This window comes from Triturus cristatus, chromosome 5_2, assembly GCF_964204655.1.
Source record: "Triturus cristatus chromosome 5_2, aTriCri1.1, whole genome shotgun sequence".
In the NCBI taxonomy this organism is placed as follows: domain Eukaryota; kingdom Metazoa; phylum Chordata; class Amphibia; order Caudata; family Salamandridae; genus Triturus; species Triturus cristatus.
The window spans coordinates 981312986-981332997 of NC_140588.1; the positions used below are offsets into that span (position 1 = coordinate 981312986).

The 20012-nt window shown below is 47.3% G+C and overlaps 1 protein-coding gene across 2 annotated transcripts in view; it reads right to left on the reverse strand.

Moving 5' to 3' along the window:
• Positions 1-20012, reverse strand: part of AMOT (angiomotin) — a 260974-nt gene that overhangs the window by 179661 nt on the left and 61301 nt on the right. For both annotated transcript variants that reach the window (XM_085608217.1, XM_085608219.1), the window contains exon 2: positions 471-581. The gene's annotated coding sequence lies outside the window, so the exon portion shown is untranslated. The remainder of the gene's footprint in view (positions 1-470; positions 582-20012) is intronic.

Below are 20012 nucleotides of genomic sequence, written 5' to 3' on the forward strand. Positions count from 1 at the left end.
ATTTATATAGTAACTAACCTTACTACTGGTTACCTCAGCGCCTGGTTCTCTGGCCGTTGCAAGCACCAAGAATCCCTAAGGTATGTGTGTTACCTTAGCGCCTGGTTCTCTCGCCTTTGCAAGCACCAAGAATCCCTAAGGTGTATGGGTGTGATTTGTAATGGTTCTAATCTCACCTTCTCCAGCCCTGCATGCTCAAGACACTCCACACAAGCACGAAAACTAGAAAAAATATGTAAAGTGTGCAGACAACTCAGGAGAATGCAACTTAACAATTGGTCTCAATGTATCACAAAAATAATTGTTGTGACCGGGTCAAACGTCCTGCCCCTGTACTGGGGCTTGAGGAGGTCTGCCGAACAATAGCTGAGAAGGGTTCTCCTGCATTCTGCTGCAAATAACGTTGCCGATGCCCTCTACCTCTTCCCACCAAGATGGTACCCTATGCAGCGAAATTCTGGAAAACCTACCTTGGCTTTCGTTGGCACTCCCTCCTCCTCAACTCTGGCAAATGGTTCCACGCCCTGGGCATGACACAGACCGGATCGTGTCCTTAGGTGGCGAGTCGACACTGCTTCGATCTGGAATTTAAAGATCCAAATATTCAGAGACTTTCAAGAATTTATTCGGTAGCAGTTATAACACCCCCCACCCCCCTTTATTTAGGTCGCATGCGCATGCGCTGGTCTGGCGAGACTTATTGAGAGGGCTCCAAAAAGTGCTACCAGGCCAGCCTAGAGCTACAGTGCATATGCGCGGGCGCCGCGCTTTACCGCGATTACTTTCACTTTTGCGGCCGCTTTGATGTTTGCACGCGATTGCGATCACTTTCGCGGCCGCAGGGCCGCTTGACATAGCCAATAGGTCTCGCTTTTGGGACCTTATAAGTATTTAGTTATGCAACTGTTGCATGGCTAAACACTTATAAGGTCCCAAAGGCGAGACCTATTGGCTATGCCAATGCTTGTCTCCTTTCCTCTCTGCATGGCACGCCCGGTTCTAGATGGTGGGCCGGGTAGGCCAGGCCCACCCAAACATGAGCCTGGCCCACCCAAACATGAGGCCTTGGCCCTCGCAGTGAATCTGCCACCGATGTACAACAATAAAAACTGTTCAGATAACTTGTGATTTACGATCCTGCTGCAGAGCAACCATTTGTCTGTTGGTAGTTTTTCAATGCAGATAAACTGAATTTTATGGGAATAGCTCAGTGGGTTACTACCTCTGTCACAGATATCCTTGTGTTACTTACAGTTCAGAAGTTACTATCATAAAATAGGACAGTGACCTATGAACTGTCATCAAAGAACTGCATACAAACTTCGCTTTTTTGTGTTGCGATATAGTTAGAACTTCTCCATTCTTTCATTAGTCTAATGTTACTAAAAAGAGTTTGTTTGGGCAGTTATACATTTTTATCAGTAAAGCCAACCCTCAAACACTGGAGTACTCTTTAAATCCTGAGTTTGTGCTTCTCCACACCAAACCCTCGTAAAATATATCGCCCACCAGTATGGATGAAGTGATTTCTTCACCTTGTAATCCTCATTGGATTATGTGACATTCCGCGTAAACTGATTTGTCTCTGTATAATGTGTGCTGTTATGTAAAGTACTGTGACACCCTACACCCATATGAGTAGCGCAATACAACGAATGGAAATGAGAGAGGGGCAACGGAGAGATGAGGGGCACTAGTGGAGGGTGGCAGTGAGGGAATCCCAGGAAGAGGTCATGGGGTGAGGGGGAGCTACGGAGAGATGAAGGGCGCTGGTGCGAGTGGCAGTGAGGGAGTCAGAGGAGGTCACTGGGTGGGGGGGTACTACAGAGAGCTGAGGGGCACTAGTGGAGAGTGGCAGTGAGGGATCCCGAGGAGGAGGTCATGAGGTGGGGGAACTACAGAGAGATGAGGGGCACTAGTGGAGGGTGGCAGTAAGAGAAGCAGAGGAGGAGGTCATGAGGTGGGAGAACTACAGAGATGAGGGGCACTAGTGGAGGGTGGCAGTGAGGGAATCGGAGGAGGAGGTCACGGGGTGGAGGGGAACTACAGAGAGATGAGGGGCACTGGTGGAGAGTGGCAGTGAGGGAATCCGAGGAGGTGGTCACAGGGTGGGGGGAAACTACAGAGAGGTGAGGGGCACTGGTGGAGGGTGGCAGTGAGGGAACCCGAGGAGGTGGTCATGGGTGGGGGGGGGCTATAGAGAAATGAGGGGCACTAGTGGAGGGTGGCAGTGAGGGAACCCGAGGAGGAGGTAATGGGGTGGGGGGAACTACAGAGAGATGAGGGGCACTAGTGGAGGGTGGCAGTGAGGGAGTCCAAGGAGGTGGTCACGGGGTGGGGGGGGGGGGTAACTACGGAGAGATGAGGGGCGCTGGTGGAGGGTTGCAGTAAGGGAATCTGAGGAGGAGGTCATGGGGTGGGGGGCTATGGAGAAATGAGGGGCACTAGTGGAGGGTGGCAGTGAGGGAAGCCGAGGAGAAGGACATGGGGTGGGGGGGAACTACAGAGAGATGAGGGGCACTGGTGAAGAGTGGCAGTGAGGGAATCCGATGAGGGGGTAATGGGGTGGGGGGAGCTACGGAGAGATGAGGGGCACTGGTGGAGGGTGGTAGTTAGGGAGTCTGAGGAGGAGGCCATGGGGGGTGGCTAGGGAGAAATGAAGGGCACTGTTTGAGGGTGGTTGTTTAGTTATTTACAGAGAAAGAGGTCAAAAAAGAGGTCAAAAAGACTTTTGCACCAGCACTAAAGCCAGCCCTTTAATTAACAGTCAGGTGATTAGGACAACTGTGGAGCATACTTTAACATGCATGCTGATTACATTTACTGCTATATTCAATGTTTCAAGTTTGAAGGTGATTTTACTTTTGTTTTTTACTGAGAATAATGAAAGTGGAACTGAATGGTGGCTGATATGGGGCTGGGTCCCAAGGTCAGCTGTGAGATCAGGTGTAATGGAGAGGGGTGGTAGAAAAGTGGATAATCAAGCCTGTAAGGAAGTGCGATGCAGAATCAGTGGTCAGGTGGAGGTAGTAATGAAGAGGGTTTCTGCCTGAAGGCTCACACAGAGGGAACCCGAGTAGTGTCACTTGCCCGATACTCCCACCTTAGAAACCTCTTCTTCCCATCAAAGGGACATTACATGGAAGAAAAGCACTTTTTGAGAGTGATAACATTTAGAAAGAGACTTGGAAAAGAGTGTGTTTTACTGTACCTTGTAAGACTAAGGAGAGATAAAAGGAGGGCCCAGAAGCAGGCCTGGCTAGATAAATAAGCGATAAATCGGGCCAGCAGTGGCCCACCCGAATGTACCTTTGGCCCACCCAAAAATTCCTGGAGCCGGGCCTGCTGCGTGGGGACTTCTCAGACAAACAGAGAAGCAGCCCTCAAAGCTCCAGACAGCCCGCTCCCAACCTCACAACGTTCCCAGTTGCCAAATCATGAACAGTTTTTGCTAATCAGGGATGCCATATTCTTAGCAGGGTGCACTTGTTGATCACCCGAGGTGAAAATATAGCAAGGTGTCTGCTTTCAGGGCTTGTTTGCAGCATTTCCACAGCCTGCTGAAGGTATTTCAAGTACCCAGAGCAGGGCACCCTATTCCTCGGCTAGTTTCCAAGCCGAAGGCGTGTATTTTTATCTCTTAAAACTTAGCGCATAGGAGTAAATACAGTGCAGTGGCTACAACTGTCCATCACTAGAGGTTTCACCAATCCCAGGGTCCAGGCTGGGGCATCTCAAGGGGTGTCAGTGGCCCCCAAAGCATCGCTTAACCCAGTGTCTCGAGGTGTCCATCACAAGGGGTTGTAGATCGCCCCAGGCACGTGAGACCCGGACATTGCCAAGCGCATAGCAGGCCCATTCCAGCGCCCGGCGCGCCGCCATGTTCTATTCTAGCCGCAGAGCCAGACGGGCACATTTCAGCGGCGGTCTTCGCATACTAGCCCGGAACGGAGCAAAAATAAAAGGCGACAGATGCTGCGAAGGCACGCAGGTGAAGATGCAGCCGCCTGCGTCTTATTATGAAAAATATGGCGTGCTCCGGCAGGAACGCACAGCAGCTGGTGCCAATTAAAATGGCTTCTCGGGACGATTTCTTAACGAAGACACGCGTTTCTGTTCTTGTGCCCGGCTTACAAGCAGCAGTGGGGCAGGAAAAAAGCGGAGATTGCAGGGGTAAATGTCACATACCTGGCCAGAGTCTAGGCAGCGATGTCCTGCCTGCTCACCTCTTATCCTAAGGAGAAACGACGCAGTAGCAGGTAAAAGCGCATAAAGAACTGCGTGGTTAAAAGGAGGAGCGTGGAGCACGACAAGATGGCGCTCTGCACACCTGCCCTTACATGAAACTTGTGGTCACAAGCAGAGCCGAGCTAGCCATTCTGATACGCTGGATTTTCCCCAGCAGGCTGTAGAAGAGCAGAATGGGGTACCATGCACGAATACCTGCCGTAACCTCCTCCTACATGATACGGCTGCCTTCAAACTTCTACCTGGATGTTCCAGTCCGGCCCTGGCTAGGGTGAGAAGCATGGCACTAGGAACGTAGGTGCAAGGCGGGGGAGTACAACTAGGGGCCTGACATGGTGTGGAATGGAACTACTGGAGCTCAGAAAAAAGGTGTCAGTGTGGGGACTAGAATTACTGGAGCCGTGAGGAGGCACAAGTAGGGAATGGAACTACTGATCTGGGAGAAAATGTGCCTAAAGTGGGGAATGCAACAGCGTTCATTAAGAGGCAGGGTGAGGAATGGAGGTCCAGGAGCTTCTTAAAGAGATGCAAGAGAGTGGAAGAAAATGACTGCAATTGGGAAAGGAGATGCAAGGATGGAGATTAGAAATACTAGAGCTGGGAAAAGAGATGCAGGCGAAGAAAAGAGCTACCGGAGCTCAGAAGAGGGCGCAAAAGGTAGAGATGGAACTATCGAGGCTCGGGAGGGAATTGCAACAGTCGAATATAGAAATAGGGGAGCTGGTTGAGGGCAGGAAATGTAACTACTGAAACAGGGAATGAGGTGCTAAAAGCAGGAAATGGAATAACCGGATCTGGGGAAAAGATGAGGGAAATTGAGCTACGAGAGTTGGGGAGGGATACAAGAGAAGGTAATTGAATTATGGGAGTTGTGAAGAGATCTGGGCGCAGAATGGAGCTTCTAAAGCTCTGAGAACGGTTGGGAGGATGTGGAATACAACTACTGAATTTTGGAAAAGAGGTGCTTAAAATGGAGAATGTAACAGAATTGACTTAGAAGAGGTGTGGGCGCGAGGAATGCAAGTCCAGGCTGTGGGAAGTGAGACGTCAGTGAGGAATAAAAATACTTCAATTGGAAAGAGGTGAGAGAATGGAAACGCTACAGCTTGCAAAAGACGTGTGATGGGGAACAGAACTACTGGAGCTTGGAAAAGACGTGCAAGAGAGGAATGGAACTACTAGAGCGGAGAAGAGTTGTAAGGTAGGGATATATAACTAGGGCACCCGGGTGAGGTGGAGGAATGGAACTACTAGAGCTGGGAAGAGTTGCGAGGATGGGATATATAACTAGAGGAGCTGGGTGAGGAATGGAACTGCTGGGGAGAGTGATTTATAACTAATGGAGCTGGGTGAGGAATGGAACTACTGGAGCTGCGGAGAGTGATTTATAACTAATGGAGCTGGGTGAGGAATGGAACTACTAGAGCTGGGAGAGTTGTGAGGATGCTGGCTGAGGAATGGAACTACTAGAGCTGGGGAGGGATAGAAGGCTGTGATATATAAGTAGTGGAGCTGGGCGAGGAATGGAACTACTGGAGCTGGGGAGAGTGATTTATAACTAATGGAGCTGGGTGAGGAATGGAGCTACTAGAGCTGGGAAAGTGATATATAAACTAGGGGAGCTGGGCGAGGAATGGAACTACTACAGCTGGGGAGAGTTGTGAGGATAGCATATATAACTAGTGGAGTGGGGTGAAGAATGGAACTACTAGAGCTGGGGAGGGATATATAAATAGTGGAGCTGGGTGAGAAATGTAACTACTAGAGTTGGGAGAGTTGCAAGAGAGATATAACTAGGGGAGCTGGGCGAGGAATGTAACTACTAGAACTGGGGAGAGTTGTGAGGATGGCATATATACCTAGTGGAGCTGGGTGAGCAATGGACCTACTAGAGCTGGGGAGAGTTGCACGAGAGATATATAACTGGTGGAGCTAGGTGAGGAATGGAACTACTAGAGCTGGGGAGAATTGCAAGGCTGGGATAAATAACTAGTGGAGCAGGGTGAGGGTTAGGAATGGAACTACTAGAGCTGGGGAAGGGTTGCAAGAGAGGGATATATAACTAGTGGAGCTGGGTGAGGAATGGGACTACTAGAGCTAGGGAGAGTTGCAAGAGAGATAACTGATGGAGCTGGGTGAGGATGAGGAGTGGAACTACTAGAGCTGGGGAGAATTGCAAGGCTGGGATACATAACTAGTGGAGCTGGTGAGGAATGTAACTAATAGAGCTGGGGAGAGTTACAAGGATGGAATATATGCCCAATGGAGCTGGGTGAGAAATGGAACTACTAGAGCTGGGGAGAGTTGCAAGAGAAATAAATAACTAGTGGAGCTGGGTGAGGGTGAGGAATGGAACTACTAGAGCTGGGAAGAGTTGAAAGGCTGGGATATACAACTAGTGGAGCTGGGTGAGGGATGGAACTTCTAGAGCTAGGGAGCGTTGCCACCGTCAGATGTATAACTAATGAGGCTTGGTGGGGAATGGAACTACTGAAGCTGGGAACTGGGACGCAAGAATGAGGAATAAAATTGCTGAACTGGAAAAATGTGCGAGGGTGGGGAATGCAACTCCTGAAGCTCAGAATAAAATATGTCGGTGGAAAAGGAGCTACAGTAAAGAAGATGAGTGGAGGAAACTTCTAGGTTGGAACTAGGACAAGCAGTGAGGGGGTGAGGACTTCTACCGAAGCCAAGTACAAGAACATGGATGTCATTTAGGGGTCGCAGCTGCGACCCCTGGCATGCCCCTTGTGACCCCTATCACTGCCTTTGCGACCCCTAGCATCAACAGTGGCAGGAACAAAAGCAGCTCGTCCCAATGGACGTCAGTGGGGGCTTCACTCACCTCGTTTTTTGTCAATTTTTTATTCTGCTGATCGTGAATAATATTACATTATTCGCTATTAGTTGAATTAAAAATGGTGTATAAATAGCTGGAATATGACTTTCCCTGGCAGTGGAGGAAAGTAAAAAAAAATGTGTTTAAAATTAAATGTATGTATGTTGTGTTGTGTTCGTGCTTGCAGTTTTTAGTGTGTTTATGTAAGAGAGTGTATGTGTAAATGCATGTGCATGTGTAGGCAGACTATGTGTGAATGAGTGTGGATGTATAAGCATATGTATGTGTGAGTAAAAGTGAAGGTCAAGGGGCATCTGCTTTAGGGGAGGCGTTGGAAACCTCCACTCCTCTGTTATCAGGGAATCCTGGGAGAGATGCACTCCAGCTCAAGACCTGGGTACAGCGCAGCGCTTATGCGTTAGCCTCTAGGACCACACGTACTCCCAGGATAGCCAGACTGTCAGCAGCCTGGTTTACTAAGCTACTGAGAATGAGCAAAAGCGCATGAAAACGCCTAGAAAGGAAATGTCATAAAACCTTTAATTGGGATGATAAACTGGAGTACAAACTGGCCTTGAAGTTCCATTATACAAAAGTCCACGATTCAAAAAAAAGCTATCTGAAAGATAAAATAGAGTCATCCACCAATAAAGGCAACAAGATTTTTAAAATCGTGAAAGCCTTTTCCGCCCAGTCATCTGTGGCTAGGATTTTACCTCTTTCTCATGAATGGACTAATCAACTAGCGATTTTCTTTCATGAAAAAATAGTGATTATTCAGGACTCCTTCTCTAGGGGGGTCTCCTGAGGACTATGAGCCTGCAGAGCATTTAGCCCCGGCGGTGGAACCCCCCTGAAAAGGAAGTCCGGCTCTTATGCAGTTTCCTCTGCTACAACCTGAAGTATCCCTTGATATCCTCAAGAGTCCAAAATCAGGGTCCCCAGTTGACCCTACCCCAGCAAAACTGCTGGCCGCTGTGGCCACGACATTAAATCCTGTGGCACATAAGGCACTTAATTCTTCTCTAACTGCCGGCCATGTGCCTGCTATTTTGAAACATGCTAAAATTCTCCTGCTGCTAAAGAAGTCCTCTGCTGACCAGACAGTGTCAGCAAACTACAGACCAATCTCACTGCTGCTATTTTTCTCCACGGTTCTGGAGAAATATGTCAATACAGTAATCTCAGACTATGCTGAAAATAATCTCTTTCACTTAAGCCAGTCGGGTTTCACAGCCAACTATAGTAGCATATTAAGGAAAAACTGGATCGGGGGGTAAAGCCATTCTGATAATATTAGACCTGTCCGCGGCCTTTGATACGATTCCTCACATTAGACTCCTGGACAGGCTACAGGATTGTTGAACAGGCGGCCCGCTCTGAAATGGTTTTCCTCCTTCCTAGAGGACAGAAGCCAGGAAGACTGGACTCCTCCCTTTGCAGCCCCCATCCCCAGTATGAAATTTGGAGTTCCTCTGGGCTCTATACCGAGCCCTACTCTCTTCAACTCATAGGTCCCCCTTGGCACAACTGGCAGAGGTGTGTGTTGCAAAAATTATTTCTTACGCTGACGACACGCAGCTCCTTTTCACCTGCGACAAGGGAGCGGACTTTGAGGGGGAGAAGATCAGTACCTACCTCTTGAAGGTGTTTTCGTGGCTGAGGAGGCTCCAGTTAAAATGTAACTCAGAGAAATCTGAAGTCATCTATTTTGGTTCCCCGCCCTCTGAGGGGTGGAAACACTGGTGGCCTGCGGATAGGTCACCTCCTTTCCTTGCACAAAACTCTGTTAAAAATCTGGGCATCATGAGGAGATCTCAAATCCAGTCGGTAGCGGGCACTTGTTTTGGGCTTCTGCGGATGCTGAGGACATTTCTCCCCCTTCTGTCACTTGAGCACAGGAAGACCGTAGTCCAGGCATTGGTTACCTCCAGACTGGACTATGTCAATGTCCTGTACCTAGGCCTCCCCGAGAATCTGCTCAACCGCTTACAGTGGGTCCAAAATGCAGCCGCCAGAGCGGTTGTCTTGCTTAAGCCCAGGACTCATATTTCCCAGCACCTCGAGGCATTATACTGGCTCCCAGTAAAAAGAGGATCAGTTTTAAAGCTCTGGTGCTTTAAGGTCCTTCACGGAAGCGGTGCAGAGCATCTTAGAAGTAGAGTTACGCATTATGTGCCGCCTAGAATCTTGAGGTCTTCCACTTTGAGTTCTGGCATCCGTCCCCAGGATATGCCGCACCTGATCAGGCGGTCGTTCTTTTAGGTTCCAGGGAGCCCAAGCCTGGAACATTCTCCCACTGAAACTCAGAACTGTGACCGACCTAGCCGTTTTCAGGAAAACGCCTAAAACCTGGCTGTTACACAACTAAGCTAGCTCTCCTCTTTTCTAACTGCAGTTTAAATCCTGGTTTCCGCCTTCAGGGGTAGCTGCAGGTTTGATAGAGTCATATTAGCGCTGGGAGACTTGTTGAGTAGCTGTGCGCTTTATAAATGTTTTCATTCATGTGTAGTCACTCCCGCGACCCCTGGCATTTTGGTGAACTGGCGTCCATGTATAAGAATGCGGGGCTCTTGTGCTAGGAAAACCGGTGCTTAAAGTAGTAAATGACACATCTAAGAAAACTGGGAGACTGTGTAGGGCTTAGGAGTAGGGTACGGAGATATGGGAGGGAATAGAGAGACTTCCGGCACTGCTGTGATTGTTTTGAGCCAATGGACGTCTAAGTGTTAAGAGAAAAGATTGCGTTCGGCCAATTAATCACCGGCCGAAAGCACTTGGGCACCACATTTAAGAATGTTTTTCGTGATTGGAAAGGCCAGGGCAACTCCCACACATGAGAACCTCCAGCAGGAGAGAGAGACTACATTATTTTTGGGATAGAGAGAACGTGTCCGTTCTCTCTACACTGAATGGAAACTGCCTGTTGCTGCTAAAATACCCAAGTTATGGGATATGCCGCGGTCCGCCCAAGATCAACCCTCATGTCTACAGGAAACAGACGCGGACTCCCGTCTCCTTGCACTTTGCACGAGCCCAGTGATTACCAAAGGCTGTGGGGAGTACAGAGGCGCCCCTCGTTATTACTGCGCCTAATGACCGCGGCCAGAGGCTCGGTTTCCTCTCAGCCTTACTAATGACCCAAGTGGCTCGTGAAAGCCGCCCTGGCTCAGCCTGCATTAAGGCGGATAATGCCATGGTAAAGCTTTCATCGTGCATCGGAATGTGGCGCCCTGCCCGGTCGGTTGAGGCCACTTTATCTGCACCAGATTAGAAGGCTCTTTGTTCGGATGCGCCGCCGCTGCTGCTGGGGAGCACAGCGGAGCTCACGCCGCCAGGGGACGAGGAGCAGGCGGGCGGGCCCGGCTCACAGGGAGCGGCCCGAGTGAGCCACCAGAGTGAGCCACCAGCTGTCTGCATGGACACCGAGGGGCCACAGCTTCAGACTGAACGTACAACCACTGTAGACTCATGGTGGCCCTTCCGTAAACTGGGGGAGGGGAGGGGGGGGGCTACACTCGGACAAACGTAGGAACTCATTCATAAACCCCAAGCGAGGCTCCACTCAAATTCATAAGTTCATGCAAAATGTCAAGGCGGAGTTCCACTCTTGATAATCTAGGAAACTTCTACATAAACTCACCAGTCCCACTGCGGCTCATCCAGAGAGCTCCTGTATAAATTCAAGGCCGAGTTCCACTTTTGCTTATCAAGGGAACTACTTCTGCACAAGTATAGCTCAATTATTGCTGTTCATTAAGGGAACTTCAACGCACACTCATATGTGTAGTTCCACTCTTTATCTAGGGAACCAGTCCATAAACTCATTAATAGAACTCCAATATTGTTTAACTAGGGAACTCATACATAATTGCACAGGTAAAGCTTCACTCTAGCCATCTTGAGAACTCGTAGATGGCGCTCCGCTATAGCCACAGAGGGAACTCATCCATAAACTCACAGATCGAGGTGTCCCAGTACATAAACCCACAATTACCACTCCACTGCAGCTCACCTATAGAACTCACCTATGGGCTTACAGGTAAAGCTCACACTAGTTCTATTAACTCAAGTAAGGAACCCTTTCCAACTTACGTTTCACACATTAGTTCAGTTAGAGAACAGTCCATAAACTCACAGGTAGTAGGACCTCACTCAAGGAACTCGTGCATAAATTCTAAAGGTGAAGATCCATCTCTAGATTAACTAGGGAACTTGCTCATAAACTCATACCTGAAGCTTCAACTCTAGCTCACCTAATAACTCATGCATAAAATCGCATTTGGCGTTCCGCTGTAGTCACAGAGGAAACCGGTCCATAATTTCCCAGGTGAAGCTTCTCTGTAGTTCATCTACGGAACTCTTGCACATAAAGTTCCACTCTAGCTCATCTATCCAAACCGACCGTACGTTGACACGTAAAGGTCCCCTCTACCTCATCCACTGCTCTCATGCATAAGCTCGTGGGTTAAGTACCTCTCAAGTCACCTAGCTAACTCGCCCTTACACACTTATGGGTGAGGAGCTCAGCTCTAGCCCACATCGCAAACTCTGCCTCAAACTTATAGGTGGAGACGTACTTCTGCTCATCCACGAAAGCTCTCAAACTCTGAAACTGAAGCCTCCTATTGCTCACCTAGAGGGTGGATCTCCTCTTCAAGCTCGTAGGTTGCGATCCACTTCGAGGCCTACTCAATGCACCTCCAACACATTTCTATGAGATTTCATTTCATTCCTCTGACTGGAACCATGTTCTCAATCTGTAATCAACACTGGCCACCCACCAGCCGCCGCACGCAACATCAGCATGCAGGTACCCAGCAGCCCCGCACGCGACATCAACATGCAGGTACCCAGAAGCACCACACGTGCCATGACATCAACACTGGCCACCCAGCAGCCCCACACGTGATGTCAACATACAGGTAACCAGCACCGCATGCATCGTCAACATGCAGGTACCCAGCAGCTCCGCATGAGGCATAAACGCTGGCCAGCTAGCAGCCCCGCACGCAACATCAACATGCAGGTACCACACTTTTTAAACAGGGGTCAAGCATGTAGGTCACTGGCTCGAATCTCAGCTAGGCTCACTCAACCCTTCAAGGAGACTGCTGATTTGGGTAACGTTAAAACCATTCAACAGTGCCAAGTCACAAGACAGTGTCAGTAAGCACTACATTAAAGCCAAGTTATTTCTATTACATTAAAGCAGGAGGCAGGTGTGCGCTCGAGTTTAGGCAATGAAACCCCACACCAGGGCTGCTCGCGCCCTGTCAGATGAGAAGCACTGCACCAAGGCCCCTGAAAACAGGGATTTCCATCTGCTTACAGCTCTAAGCTCTTCTCCAGCTGTGTCTCACTATGACACCATCCATACAAGCGTTTCCTTTCTGTACAAGCCTTCCGCTGACTTTTACAGAGAGGAAACGTCCCTCTTCCCTCCTCTGGGGAGGAAGCAGCTTCCCCGGGTTGGGCCCAGCAAGTACTGCGCCAGGTCACACTCCCATACTCCCAGCTTGTGCCTCATTGGGCCTGCGAGCTCAGCCGGACTGAAGGGGGAGGGGCCTGCCAGCCTTTAGAGGGCGCCAATGAACCCCAACAAACAGGCGCAGGGAAAATGGCCGCCTCTCTCTCTGGGGTTCTTTTTGGGCCGGATACACCCCTGCCACACACATCTCACGTGCGCCAGAGAAACAGAGGGCGCTACAGAAATGAGGATGGCGAGTGGGTGGAAGCAGCAGTCTTCTGAAGTAAAAATGTAGAAAGCTTGACAGCCGCTCTGCAATGAATTGGTGTACTAATTTTAGCTGCTTCTGCGGTCAAAGGAAAAATGAAGAAAATGTGTGTGGAGAGCTTCAACAACATAAGCAGTCTGTTTCACGTCTCCACTCGCTTGGAAGTGCTAAAAAGTATGTACCGTTCACCAGATCCAATACATCTATCTAGCTATCTAAAGTTAAAGTGAAATTCTAATTAAGTGAAAATGTCAGTTTAAGAACAACATTTTAAACAAAAAAGACTGAAATTCACTATGTAGAGTTAACTGAAGTAACTATACCTTGCGCCCTCGCCATGCAGTGTCATAAATTATGTAATTTCAGGTGTCAGTGATTTTAAATGATACCGTTGAACAGATCATGAGTGATGTAATATGTGATGTCATATGCAGTGTATCAGGAGGGGGGCCCAGTTATAGCTCATTTTATGGCATGAGTTATAGTTATTTCAAATAACTGATGCATTTCAGTTTTTGTTGTTTTAAATAGTATATTTTAACTGACGTTTTCACTTAACTGCATTGTCTGTTTAACCTGATTTTTTTTAATTTAATTTCTATGGTTTTGTAATGTCAAGTGACATTATTACAGTTCAGATTTACAACACCACTTTAACCTTTGTTTTTTTCAGTGAATTTCTATGTTTTTTTTTTCTTTTTAACTTTATTAATCATTTTTGCACAACACATCATTGTAATCGTAGGTGCTCTCTGTATGACATTTCAATCAATAAAGATACAGTAACATCCATGGTGCATTATAGAGTCTAGTAAGGCTCGAAATAAAACGGTGAACAGTAGCAGCCAGGTATGTACAAATTTGAAGGAAAATAAAATGTTAATGTTTTTTTTTTTAAACATAAACTAAGGTGTCCAGCGCCATGTGTGGCGTGAGGTTGGGTGCCAATCGCCTGCCTCGCACGGCATTCGGTCCTGAAACAGACCACCTTGTGCATGGCCTTCAACATGGTGTTCAGCGCACATCCTCCTATAGCCTGGCCCTGTGCCCATACCGGTTGAGAGCAGGAGTCAGCATTTTTTTTTTTTTTTTTTTTTTTTAAAGTGGATGCCCCAGTGCCCATCCAGCACACCCACATGTCACCAAAGTGTTGGGAGCTGCAGGGGAGTACCAAGGCCCTCCAAGGACCAAGCCAGCTCTCCAGCCAGCGCCCATACCAGGTGCTGGCGGGAACCGGTTAACTTTGCTCCCGCCCAGGCTGGAGCAGAATTTTTCTCTATTCCTGCCCAGGTTGGATCAAAGTTCTGTTCCCTGCCCGGGAGACTGCAGGCAGGGTAAGCCCGCACTCTCTCAGGCAAGGAACAACAGTGTCCCACGGGATGGTGTCCCCTGGGGTCAATCAACCGCTTTGAAAGGGGGCCGCACAACCCCCTTGTATCCTAAGGTAACTATAACTCACACCCTTACGAAGCACAGCTAATTACCTCACAAATTACATCACTCGTGACATGCTCTATTCCACCACTGATAACGTTAACCTCTTCAATGCCCATGACGAGCTGGTCTCGTCATGGGCCGCGGTTGCGCTGTGCCCATGACGAGACCAGCTCGTCATAAACCCCGCCCGCTAATGAAACAGCCGGCACAGGGCGGGGAAAGGGGCGGGCACTGAAGGGGTTAATACAACATTTTAAATGACACCATTGATGACAAGATTGTGCATGGAAGGCGCAAGTTATAGTTACCATAGGGCCCAAGTTATAGTTACTAGAGATAACTATAACTGGTGAATTTCAGTGTTTTTTTTTTTTTCTTTTAAATGTTTTGTCACCAAACTTTTCACCTAACTATAAGTCACTTTAACCTCTGTTTTTTTTTTTCCGGTAAAACACGGTTTCAATCTTCACTGAACATTTCATGGCTTATGACACCAGAACACCTCTAAGGCAATATTCTGCATTACAAGACAATTCCCCTTTATGCATATATGTATATTTATGCCACCTGGTGAAAATGTAAGTGGCCAAGTAACACCACAATTACACACGAGTAGCGGTCGGCATTAATCGGGGGGTGAAAGGGGGGGAAAAAAAAAGGGGAAGGGGGAAAAGTACCTGTCCGCCGGACGGGTCGCACGTTTTCTCAGCACCAGTCCTGCAAGGCACCGGCTCCTGCTCTCCTGCCAGGAACAGGGAGCAGGCAGCCTCCCTCCCCTAAGCCAATCACAACTCTGCAATGGCAGCATTGTGATTGGTGGGGACGCCGCCCAGCCAGGGGCTTATGGGGAGACCACTTTCTCCATGTAGGCGGCCTTGCAGCCTCCATAGAGAAAGGGCAGGGTGCGCATGACTGGTTTAGGCGGCCCCAGAGGGCCAACCAAACCAGTCATGTGCGCTCAGGAGTGGGCACACCGCTACTTCCCTGCCCAGCCCTGTTTGCAGCCCCGCCCACCCACCCGCAACCAAACCCTTCTGGTAGGGATTACCATTTTATGGTTCTGCTTCTCGCACTGTGAAAAAGCAGTAAGGCGACGCTCCTGTTACACACATTCCAACTATCACTAGATAGTAACAAATGGATACCTTAATTCAGATAATGACACATACAACCCTACTAAAGACAGCGCCTAATAAAGAGCATCCTACAGAAAGTGAAACGTAACCATAAGCGCTGGTGCTACAGCAGACTCTGTGATAGAATCGTATAGATACAAATATACGTTCGCAAACACATTTTGTTGCCTTGCATCGTGCATGAAGGTGCATAATAGCGCTTTGAAATTCGAAAGGCTTCATTTAGCATTCCATTTATTGCGTACAAGGGCAATCTACACATAAAGGTAGCAGGAAATGGGACCCAATGGCTAAATCAAAGTCGTTGGTGCCAGGTGACCTACGTCTTTCATCTCACCACGACCAAGGCGAATTCACTTCATCTCTCTCTCTCTCTGCGCCAATCCTCTTTTTCAGTAAAAACTGCGAGCACCCCTAGGCTAAAAACCCAGAACGGATTAATAGTGTCATACATAATACGAAGCCAATTAGCACATTTATACAAAAGAACTGCTACCAGGCACTGCAGTAACCACCTGGTTGTTCAGTCTCAAGTAGAGGGACAAATAAAAATAAATAATATTGTCACAATATGGGAGCAAAAGTTTTGTTTTGTTTCTAGAGGGTGTTTTTTTCACCATAAACCGCAATTTCCTGGAACTCTTTTCCCCAAACGTTTTTACTGAAAAAAATATCTGTTTCCTTTCACCACAAATACATCTTCGGGCGCTAATAAATCAAATTGTTGCAAAACAATTAAAGAATTTTACACAAGATATACAAAAAAAAAAAAAGACATGATATGAGAAATGAGTGTGGAAAACAAATGTGCTAGCACAGAACAGGAAAAAAAAAAAATAAAAAAATAAAAAAAAAAAATCGGTAGATCCGTTGAGTTTGTTTGAAGAGAGTTTGCGGCAAGCTTTGGTAGGGGGAAAAAAAAGGCAAAAAAAAGGTAGCTGATTATACCCAGTTAGTTATAAAACCTCTCTAGTCTGATTAAAAAAGAAAACAAGCATTGGCATAGCCTTTGGGACCATGTGTTTAGCCATGCAACAGTTGCATAACTAAATACTTGTAAGGTCCCAAAAGCGAGACCTATTGGCTATGCAAAGAGGCCGTGGGGCCGCGAAAGTTAAAGTAATAGCGGTAAAGCGCGGCGCGCGCGCCCGCGCACATGCACTGTAGCTCTAGGCTGCCCTGGTAGCACTTTTCGGAGCCCTCTCAATAAGTCTCGCTGGGTCAGGCGAGACCTAACAAGAGCGCCATGTGAGCCGGCTCAGGGGAGTCCTCACCTCTTAAAAGCACATGCCCTGAACTGAAGACCACGGTTCCTCAGACTACGCCAGGTGTATCGAACACGCCGATAATCGTGGCCGCGAGCTTTCTCACTCTTTGCTTCCTTGTAGTTCAGCTTATTTCTATAGGCTGGCTGGGGCAGAGCAAACACAACCTGCAGATTAGGTCTGGTTTACGATACCCCTTAGAGTGCACAGTAGAACCTTTGAACACGTTTCCACAATAATCTTGCATCATCAACCTCATGTTCTCACACAAAAACGGGCAGCAAAATCACCTTGAACGGCTGCACGTGCTTTCAGAACTCAAACTGGCTGATGGGATGAAAAAAAGACACCTCTCTGCCGTGGCCGCACTTAGGTCACCTTCGCTGCACAAACTACTAGCGTAAATTCATATTTGGATTCCACAAAACATGTATTTATGGTTGTCAATTAATTGATATCAATGTTACGTGCAATAAAATGTGTTTGCAGCGATAGTGGGCGTTCAAGGGCGAACATTCAATATAAAGTTAACGAACACCCACAAGTTGTCAGTGCCAATGCATACTCGTGCAATTCGTAAAATGAGAATTTTCCAAAACGTTCGGCATAAAACTACAGGTGCATATTTACATATTTTTTTCAGAATTTGAACCGAAGCCTGCTGTGTTCTCAACCCACCATTCTACCACAAACGGGGGAGACAGCTCGGTCCCATGTAGACAGCGGCTCGTGGGAAAGGTTTCTTGCGGCGAACCAAGATGGCCGCAGCCCAGGTTACCTCACAGGCGTGGCGCCCGACAGGTGCATGGCACCACGCCAGCACTTTGCATTTTCATACCAAAGAGACTTAGTCACTCGGCAAACAAACAAAAAACCCTCTTCCTAGTGAAAACGAAGCAAAGCACATCCTGCAGTAACTGCCTTTGCAACTGTTGAAGCAAACACTTTTCAGGTCCCAGAGTGGAGCCAATCTGTCTAACCGTCTGTTCTGCGCGCACTTATGAAGAGGTACAAGGCAGAGAGGAACAGACAGAACGGGCACGTGTGCCAGGTCAATGGATCTGGTCGGCTTCTGCAACAGCACATTGCGTGTCACATGGACATAATATGAGTTTTGTAAAGCACACGGGTTTCGTGGCACTATATAACAAACGCTTACTATCACCCCGTCGAAAGGTATGTCTTTTTTCAAGATGGAGTTGCGTTATACACTGGATTCAAATTGGCGACCATGGCGGTCTTACACTAATTCCCACAGTCCCCTGAGACGCAAAGCCACCGAATCCCGCCGAAATCTTTGGATCTACTTTTCATTATGTTACGGTCGCCAAATGGCTCCTACCAGAAGGTACACCTTACTCCAGTCTAGTGTTTCCTCTTACAGATCATGGACATCTGGAAACTCAATCCAACTGGTTCAACTCGGGCGAACCTCGACAATAATTCTCAGAATGCAGTCAGCTTTGAAATGCAAGACAAGGGCTGAAAGACTGCGCCTGGCTATATGGAGTTATTTGGTCCCCTCAGTCATTGTATGCCAATGGTTTTCTGTGAAATGCGGAGCACAAACAAAGACTAACAGAAGGAGCAGGTTTTGCAGTGTCCTGCCCTCCTTCAAGAATCTCTCTTAGAATGGGACACTCTAAAGTTATTACAGGTCTGAAATATTTATCAAGCTGGTCTATTGTAAGACAGCCCTCTGAAACAAATTCTTGTGAAAAACAAGTATTTGAAATTCCAGACTTGGGAATACCAAGTTCACGTCATTATAAAAAGTAAGAAGTTTAAAAAAAAATGAAAAAAAAATAAATAAATACACCAAGGCTACGTTGGTCTGTAGTGAGAGCTACTTCTGATCAAGGAAAGCCCTCCCAAGCTATTATCTAATTTTATCAGTGTAACATTGTGGCCACATAAATTAACATTACACTAGGACCACCCTAAGCAGGTTTATCACTAGAGGCCACCCACTTATATCAGGAGAGTTTGCCAGCAGTGATGCCAGGAAAAAGCGTACCAATATTAAATGCAGTCACCTGACAAATGAATTCACAATCAAAGCATCACATGCGCTCTGGCACAAAGTACAGAACCACAACAATAAGCAGTGGCGGCTGGTGAACTGTGGACGTGGCGCAGTGTTAAATTATTACTTTTATTCTTAGCCAACTTTGCGAGAGAGGAAAAGCTAATGTTTTTCTTTCAAAAATACCGTTCACAAAGGCTGCAACCTGAACACACGTCTTTAGCTTTTTCCCAATCTGCTTGCACAGAAGGAAAGTAATAACTTAACAACCCACCCATTTAACACTTCACCAGCCACTACTGACAATATCTCCCCAACTCCATTTGCATTATCATTCAGCTATTAACTTTAAATGTGTTTGAAATGGCAATGTTCGGTCTTCATCAGCATTTCAGCTTCTGAAAATACAGATATTTTCTATAAAATATTTTTTTCCATTTTGGGCGCACAAACTCAATTTTCCAGAGAAAAAAAGAACTTTTCTGAAAAATCATAATTTCTGCCTTCAAAATATCCGTTTCATTATAGGAAATACAAAGTCCCCAAACATCTGCTTGTGATTTTCATTACGCACTCCCATAACAAACGTCTCAAATTGACTGATTCTGCTTCAAATGTCCAGGTGTTACAATCCTTGACCAGGAATGCTCACCATAACAAGGATGCTAATAATGCCCAACATTACACCAGGGCCACCAATGTGCCAAGGTTGGACACCAAAATGGCCAGGATGTCCACCATGTATAAGCCATGGCCATTCCGATTGAACTCCACTGGCTACTATTGCCAGAAAAAACAATCTTCAAAACATCATTTACAAATCCATTGTGACCATCACTCCACATATTTGGCTGACAAGCTCACCATTTTCAGTGGTTTTCAGGACACACTTGCCGTCTGCACAATATCAGATTGGAGATAAAGTGTAAAAAAACATAAAAACAAAGCAACATGCCTTTCCAGCTTATGCAACGGGATCTAGAAAAACATCCCTGCATCCACCAGGACGGCCCTAACTGTGCTCCAATATAGGAAAGATTTGAAGATGCAGCTCTTTAAAAGACCACTACATCACAATGAAGTTCAACAGCTCACTTCCACGCTCCGAATCTAGCGACCGCACTTGCATGCATTCTGGACTTTGACCCTATGTAGCAATTAGCTGCATTTTGGCAAGCTTCCCACTATACAAATAACATATAGATAAATGTATAGAAGTGCACTTGGTTCTCGGGTCTGGGTTTTTCAGCTTGGGGGTGAAAGCAACTGCCAGGATTCCGATGAGGGAAAGGCCCCACCCTCCCCCCCAGTCTTGTACTGGGG